Genomic DNA, 7,769 nt, shown 5'->3' with positions numbered 1-7,769 from the left:
CTTTTGGGCTTTTTTTTTTTTTTTTTTTTTTTTTGAGACAGAGTCTCACTCTGTTGCCAAGCTGGAGTGCAGTGGTGCGATCTCGGCTCACTGCAACCTTTGCCTCCCAGGTTCAAATGATTCTTCTGCCTCAGCCTCCCAAGTAGCTGGGGCTACAGGTGCGCACCACCATGCCGAGCTAATTTTGTATTTTAGTAGAGATGGAGCTTCACCATGTTGGCCAGGATGGTCTCCATCTCTTGACCTTGTGATCCGCCTGCCTCAGCCTCCTAAAGTCCTAAAGCCACTGCGCCTGTCCGGTTTTACTTTGAAGTGTGTGAAGGGCTTGTTCAAATACGTAAACCCATGTTTTCAGGTAACTGTCTACATTATTCAAGACTTAGCAATTTTGCATTTCTTTTTGATATACTCACTGTGCAAGGATTTTCACCAGTCATCAATGATTGAGATTATAGATAGTTAAAGTTAGAGATATTTGTTCATTGCACAGAACATTAATTCGAGTTTAATCGCCCAGTGGATGACTTTTGTGTTATCTCTGCCCTGATGATGAGGGTGTTTGACCTTGAGCCCAGCCCCGGGAAATGTATCCTCAGATAACTGCAAACTGAAAAACAGACTCAAGGTGTTTGGTATGAACAGCCAGCTCTATTAAATTTGTGGAATCCATATGGAAGATTTTTTTTTTAAGTGGTAAAATTACTTAGAAAGTATCCTAGTCATTTCTGAAATCACACTTGTAATTATGTGCTTGCATTTGCAGAAACTGCAGATTAGTAGTTTAAATAGGGGCCTACCTCACATGCTGGCTTGATTGCCAAACCCACATAGGTGTGTAGGTAGATCCCGCATAGGTGGGTAGGTAGATCTAGCTGTCATCTCTAGTTTTTTAATGCAAAGAAAGCTGCTCCGAAATGGCACCTCCGGTGTTTGACTTATTTTGTTCTCATGGAGCCTTTAGCTTAGATTTCTTGGTTGCTGAATTGATTGTTACCTTGTGTTGATACAGTATTTTTTAAATTTCAAAGCATTGGTCTGTCTATATAGGTTTCACAGAATTAACTGCAAGGGCCTGTCCAAAGCCTGTGTTGCTAATGCAGGAACAGAAAACCAAATACCACACATTCTCACTTGTAAGTGGGAGCTAAATGATGAGAACACATGGATACATAGAGGGGAACAACACACACTGGGGCCTATTGGAGGATGGAGGATGGGAGGAGGGAGAGGATCAGGAAAAATAACTAATGGATACTAGGCTTAATACCTGGGTGACAGAATAATCTGTACAACAAACCCCTGTGACACTAGTTTACCTATGTAACAAACCTCCACATAAACCCCTGAAATTAAAAAACAAGTTAAAAAAAAAAAAAGTGTTGCATGGGAATGGTGTTTACTAAAATATTGTTTGTAAGCAAGCGCCATTTGAGTTGGCTCTAGGAACCCTTGTGCACACAAGTTTTCTATGGTATCAGCATTTTGTCTGTATTGAACTTGTTTTAAACATGTTAAATTCAGATAAAGGGGATTGAAGCATTATAACTTGTTCAGAAAATAACGACTGAAGTTAAGGCAATAATATATTTTGGAAGTTCTCTTTTTCTTCCCACATGTTTATATTGTATCTTGATGGACATAGTAGAGCTATTGGTGGTGTTTAGAAAAGCTGCATGTTTGAAACTTTGGCACTAAGCCTAAGCAGGAAGCAAGACAAAGACACTTACCTACTCCACATGGGTTCCTGGTTATTCCTGCCTCCTTCAGGATTCAAGACCCCATCTGCTGTCAGTAGCCAGCCACCATCCTGGGTCTTCTCCACACTCACTCATTTTTCTCACTTGCCTTCTTGACTTTTAAAATTTTGCTCATGATCTTTTCTAATCTTGAATATTTAAATCCTTTTGTAACAAGACTTTCCCATTGTTATGCCTTTATTTTTATTGAGACAGTTTTATTTGTTGGGTTTTACTTTTATCTATTTCTCTATTTTATTACCTGGATCTTCCATACCTTCCTGACCTAGCGCAGGTTCTCGTCTGTGAAATATTTGTTTTCTTTAAGCCCCTTGGTTCTCCCTGTAGGAACACACGTGGTGTCTAAGCCTTGACCCTGGACTGAAGCCCCTGCTGAATCTTGCCCACTTTCTTGTCTGCGTCAAAGCTAGCAGTGTGGTCAGTATTTAGGGAACCTGAAGGAGCCAAGTGATTTATCAACTTGAAAGATTACAAGATGATTAAAACAGGGCCAATCATGCTCTTTTCAACTCCATCAGGGAAGAGTGAGTGACAAGTAATGATGGGCGTTAGGTGACCAGAATTGGGGGTGACCAGAATTGGGGACTTCATTACAGCCCGATAGGAATCTTGCCACCCATGTGGGAGATTCTGGGCTCCGTGTCCTTATAGCGCTCTGTAGAGTAGGGAAACACTAGATAGATTTATCAGCACAAAACAGAGGAGAATAAAGTATATTGCGGAGGATGTGAGAGCTCATATTGAAATATAAGTACTGAGAGTGCTGACTGCCAGAATGTGGATTTATGGGAAATAAAGCCCTAAAATACTTTCTCCAACAAAAAAATAGACCTCTTGGAAACAGCTTTTCCTCTCTATGTACTTAGCTCCCATTGAGCTCAAATTGCTCTTAGTATTGTGATAATGACAGTTCAACATTACAGGGTATGGAAGATGAACCAAATAAATTAACCAGCTGCTTTTAAGGGTAGTTTTTTTCAATGGCTTACCCCATAAAATGCTTTGTAGAACATTCGTGCTCAGTAGGTCTGTGGGCAGTTTTATGACTGGAAGGAAAAAAATGAGTATTATTAAATGTCAGTGAAGTACAGGCAGATAGTTTTGTGGTAGTTAAATTAGTATAGAATGTTTGTAAGAAAAGGAGTTCATCTTTTCTTAAATCATCAAAGCAAAGCTTCCCTTGGCATTCCTATCAGGAAATATGTTTCTGCTTGAAATTCACGGAGATTAGAATAAAAAAGCCAATGGAGAGTGGATCATTTGGCCATTGTCCACTTATGAAACTCTATGTCAAATCAAAGCGAATCCCGTATGAGAGTTTCAGAGGTATAGAAATGACTCCATAATTGTTAGCGATCATTTAAGGTTTTACACTATGTAGGATAGGAAAAGTGGACTCATGAGTAAAGAATAAAGTAGAGCGGAGAGGAAAGGCAGAAATAAATGTTTAACGGGGCCAGGCTGGTAACATCCAGGAGAGAAGCAGGCCAGGTGCCAGAGAGCCTGGAGAAGTAGGCGCTGTGGCAATCCAGAGAGCCTTCTGCAGGCTTGCAGACACATTTCAGAAATTACCGTTCAGGCCAAATGTGTGGTCAGTTCGTGTCTCTGAAATAAAGAAGCTGCAATTACTTGAACCTAAGAGAGGAAGGCTAACCTTAAAAGCAGCTTTCAAATTTTGGACAAGCTGTGCACAAATTCTATCTGCTGGCCTTGAGCGAAGGGAAATAGAGTGACATTACGTGCCTGGATATGGGATCCATAGAAGTGAGCTCTCTCTAAAAGTAAGGCTGTGTTGATTGTATGAATTAGTCATTGGGTTCTTTAAACTTTTGAGATTGGAGTAGATTCCAATATGTTCAAAATACTTTAGGAATATGACTAACTGTAAAGATAGGCTGAGTAACAAAGGTTTTGGGAAATTGCGTAACTCCTCCTGTAGCAAATGTATTGTGTATATGGTCAGAGAAGGAAAGAATTAAGACTAGTAGACTAGGATAGTCTACTTAATATTTAATATTTATTATGCCTGTGTGTCTAGCAAAGTATAAGATATGATCCTTTTCCCCAGCGCACTGGTTGGGGAAATGCAAGGTAAACACGCCAGTCTCAGTGAACAAGATTTAATAGAGTTAGTTGTGCAGTGAGAAAACCAGTGTGACCATAAAACATACAGAACCAATAAATTGGGGGAAAATTATTTGACTTACAAAAGAATTCTCCTAAATGATCACTTTCCTTAGTATGTTTATGATGATCTGCTTTATTTACAGATATTTTCTTATTTTTTGTCCACAAAATATAAAGTGATAGGGACTTAGGCTATTTGAAAAACATAAGAAAATAACGTAAATCCTGTCAAAACTTGTAATGTTAACTAGTTATAATTTGTTTCATTTACAGAGGTTAATTTTTTATTCCCCTCCATTTTTGAGCACACATCAGCTGCATAGAATGGCATGTGCCTGTCTGCATTGTAGAAATAATCACTGGGAGAAGCTTCTTTGCTCTTTTGATTGCATGTCAGAGCAGGGTCCACAAGATTTTTGGGAATCAATCCTGAGATGGCCTGGATTCAGAATTCTTCTGTCCTTCCTTTGCCTCCTCCCCTCTTCTGAAAGTTTTTCGTTTCTTGTTTTGGGAGGTAGAGTAGGAGACAAAAGGAGGCCAGAGTTCAGCCACCTTTGCTTCTTCCCGTAGCTCGGAGCACACAGAGTGTAATAGAAAGGGTCCATTGGAGTGAGCTTACATTTTGGTGGGAACTGCAATAAGATGTAATTAACAGTTTTCTGAAGAAGTTAATGTTTTATTTGAAAAGTATATACAGTTTATGTAAATTCATTCTAATACATGTTCAGTATGCCTCAAACATTACTTCTTTAAGTTCCAGTGAATTTTTTTTTTTTTTTTTTTTGAGACAGAGTTGTGCTCTTGTTTGCTAGGCTGGAGTGCAGTGGTGCAATCTTGGCTCGCTGCAACCTCCTCCTCCGAGGTTCAAGCCATTCTCCTGCCTCAACCCCCTGAATAGCTGGCATTACAGGTGCCGGCCACCATACCTGGCTAACTTTTTTTGTATTTTTAGTAGAGACGGGGTTTCACCATGTTGGTCAGGCTGGTCTCAAACTCCCGACCTCAGGTGATCCACCCGCCTCGGCCTCCCAGTGCTGGGATTACAGGCGTGAGCCACCGCGCCCAATCTCCAGTGAAATTTTGATATTGCTTTGTTGTTTCATTGTAACTATTCCCCCAAGTTTTCCTGATTCTAAAAATAAGAGAATGGATTTTCAGTCCCATTAATGTATTAACATTATAAAAATATTCATATATTTAGTGCAGAATAATTATAACATAGAAATATAAAATTTCAGCACTCATTTATAGAATTAGGATTACTTCGTTATTTATCTTTTAGATTTTATAATATATGTGGATACACATTCACATTTTAAGGACATTGTATTGAATACGGCAATCGCAATCTGCTTTTTTATTTAATATGCCCTCGTAGGTTTTTGTGTTAATGAAGATACATGCATAAAATAATTTAATAATGGATACATACTCATCGTGTGTGCTCCACTGTATTATGCTCTGGCATTCCTCAGTTGTTAGTTCATTTCTAGCTGTTATAAATAGCTTTACATGCATCTTTACTAAGTCGTCTGATCATTTCTTAGCATAAGTTTCTGGATAGCAACCTCCTGGTGTCATGTTTTTTTTTTTAAAGCTTTGAGTCCATGATGCCAAATGATCCTCCAGAAAGCTGGTGTCCAAGATCACAGCTCAGTAGTTTGAAGATGCCTCTTTCTCGGTACACACTCCACTGTACCCCCCACCCCACATATCCGTTCCTGACCATATCATTTTGATTCATCTTTATCAGTTCATTCTTTTTCCTTCATCTATCAGTTCTAGAAACATTGCTGTACTGTTTTGAGTGTTGATTTTATAAAATGTTTTTACTATCTGGACAAATCCATTCCTCCCCTAAATTACTTGATAAAAAAAGTTTTATATTTTAAATGAATTTTAGCATTTTGGAATTTCTAGAAATAATCCCTTTGGGATTTTCTTTGGACTTGCATTAAAATTATAGGTTAATTTAATGAGACTTAAACTCTTCAGTGAGAATCGGAGCCTTTCTATCCATGCGTATAATGTGCCTTTCTGTTTATTGAGCTCTCCTTTCGTATCCCTCAATGAAATGTTTTTGTTTTGTTGTGTAGCGACTTGTCGTGTTCATTATTAACTTTTAAATCTAGATTTTCTGTTTTCCACAACTTTCTATCCCATAAAGTTTAGGTTTATAGTATTTGTTTTCTCATTTTTCAAAGTACTGTGGTTACCATATGAATTCATCTTTTACTCAAAGATTGAGAAAATTTTTTGTATCATTTTTGTTTTGTTTTGTTCTTTCTCTTGTTCTTTGTTATTAGTTTCTTAATTTTGCTGTTGCATGAGAATTATGATAAGAATTAGATCTTACTTTTAAGTTATTTTGTTTTTTTCAATGTCTTCTTCTTCATATGGAGTCACAAGTTGGGGATTACTCCCTGGGTAATTTGTGTTCTTTTCAAATGCAAGATTTTTCCATAGGTGCCTGCCTCTTGTCAGAGTGCCTGCTTTCCCTCCCACCTGGGACAGCTACAGTGCTGGCTGCATGCTTGGGGACCCAACCCTTTGTATTTCAAAGTGAGACTGACCACTCCCCTTTGTTCCTGCCCCATTACACTGAGTGTGGGAGGTGTTGTAGCATTCTAGGACCTGCCTGACCAACTACTTCCCAGGCAGGCTTTTTCTGGGGGAATGAGTTAAATCATGGCCTTCACTGAGGTCTTACTATTAGCATATTTTACAGAATTTTTAGCTTAAAATTTGGAGCGTATTTAACTTTTTCAACACAGGTGCAGAGTTTCTCCTCTTAGTGCTGCATTGGTCATTTCTAGGTGGGAATTGGTGAGGGAAAGGAATTTGATGCTGTGTCCCGCCATGCTGTTCTCCCGGCCATCCAGCCAACCCTTCATTGCAGCAGGTGGTTATTGAGCACTCCCTGTGCTTTGCCCATTTCGTACGATCACCTCCATCAGATCCAGGCCACAGATAGAAGATAGACATTTTGATCTTATCAATTCATCATGTTTAATTGTTGTGGCCGGGCATGGTTGCTCACACCTGTAATCCCAGCACTTTGGGAGGCCAAGACTGGTGGATCACCTGAGGTCAGGAGTTCAAGACCAGCCTGGCCAACATGGTGAAACCTCGTCTCTACTAAAAGTTCAAAAATTAGCCAGCCATGGTGGTGCACACCTGTAATCCCAGCTACTCAGGAAGCTGAAGTAGGAGAATCACTAGAACCCGGGAGGTGGAGGTTGCAGTGAGCCGAGATGGTGCCACCACACTCCAGCCTGGGTAATAGAGCGAGACTCCATCTCAAAAATAAATAAATAAATAAAAGAATTGTTTTAGCTGCCTATCTTCAGTGGGGCATAATCTTCTCTGTAGCAGGAACTGTATGCTCAGCCTTTCTACCCCTTTCCTACATTTTGAACCTGCCCTTTCAAAATACTGAACACATTCATCATCCCTCTGCATTTGGGCTGACACAGTAGCTTCCCTAGCTCTGTTCTCTGCAAATGGCAGAAAGAGGCTGAATCACAGTCAGGGGACACTCCCGAAGGCCTCTAACTGGGGGGTAGGGAGGCATGGTAGTAGTGACTTCTGAATTGGAACCTTCTGACTTCTGAAGGTTCTGACTTCTGAATTGGGATAGGAGAGGACAGGGTGGGTTAGAAGGTCTCTGAGAATATATAGGATATATCTTAATGGGAAGACGGGGCTAAGTATGGTCAGAAGAATCCCTGCCTCCAGTCTCCCTGTGGAAGTTGTGAAGTCACACAACTTCAAATTGTTACAGCATTTTAAAGTAACTGTACTTTGCTTACTTGTGATGATGGACATCATATTTAATTTTAGGGATTTTATTTTGTACTTCCTCTGCCTGTGTTAGTCTAACTA

General features: G+C 39.6%; 1 protein-coding gene across 2 annotated transcripts in view; it reads left to right on the top strand.

The window, feature by feature from the left end:
* VPS41 (VPS41 subunit of HOPS complex) overlaps positions 1–7,769 on the top strand; it is a 191,804-nt gene that overhangs the window by 109,093 nt on the left and 74,942 nt on the right. The window lies entirely within an intron of this gene.

Source organism: Rhinopithecus bieti, unplaced genomic scaffold, assembly GCF_001698545.2.
Source record: "Rhinopithecus bieti isolate Rb0 unplaced genomic scaffold, ASM169854v2 scaffold_2439, whole genome shotgun sequence".
NCBI classification, from domain to species: Eukaryota; Metazoa; Chordata; class Mammalia; order Primates; family Cercopithecidae; genus Rhinopithecus; species Rhinopithecus bieti.
The sequence above is the reverse complement of the archived record's forward strand: the minus strand, read 5'-3'. Positions and strand labels throughout refer to the sequence as shown.